Source organism: Rhagoletis pomonella, unplaced genomic scaffold (assembly GCF_013731165.1).
Source record: "Rhagoletis pomonella isolate Grant_MI unplaced genomic scaffold, Rhpom_1.0 Rhpom_scaffold_00014, whole genome shotgun sequence".
Taxonomy (NCBI): domain Eukaryota; kingdom Metazoa; phylum Arthropoda; class Insecta; order Diptera; family Tephritidae; genus Rhagoletis; species Rhagoletis pomonella.
Window position 1 is genome coordinate 9,943,132 of NW_023458568.1, and position 569 is coordinate 9,943,700.

A 569-nucleotide genomic window follows, 5' to 3' on the forward strand; every position below is an offset into this window, starting at 1 on the left:
CTTAACGAACCCCCCTAAACACCACTTACCTTTTGTTTTCAAAAAAATTATTATTTTTTGGTGTCCACGCATTAATAAGATCGCTAGCGAATGAATAGCTCGGAGAGACGTAAAGAGCAATTTGATAAAAATAGAGGTTTTCATACGTACAATCTCAGATCCAAGGCGAGCATTAGGCTATTCGAAATGATTCGCACACCCAAAGACACACGTAGGCGTTTGGATTCAGAGGGTCAATTTGTGGACTTATCTGAAACCATAAACGTTAGAAGCACTGATGCAAATGAGTCAGGCAGTTCACCCAATATAGATTTTGATTAAGGAGCAGTTGGCCCAGCAGTCCAAGAGCCACCTATCCCACCCGTCCCAAATATAACAAGCAATCCACATTTACCTCCGTCGAGCGAACATACCAGTAGGTCCAATGTTAATGAAGGGGCAGTCGGCCCAGTAGTCCAAGAACAACCTATCCCACCAGCCCCAAGCAATCTCAATTTTCCTCCAAGAAGCGTACATACCCGCAGTGCCCGTGTTAGCGAAATGTATCCATACCCAAGAGCGTCGCGGGA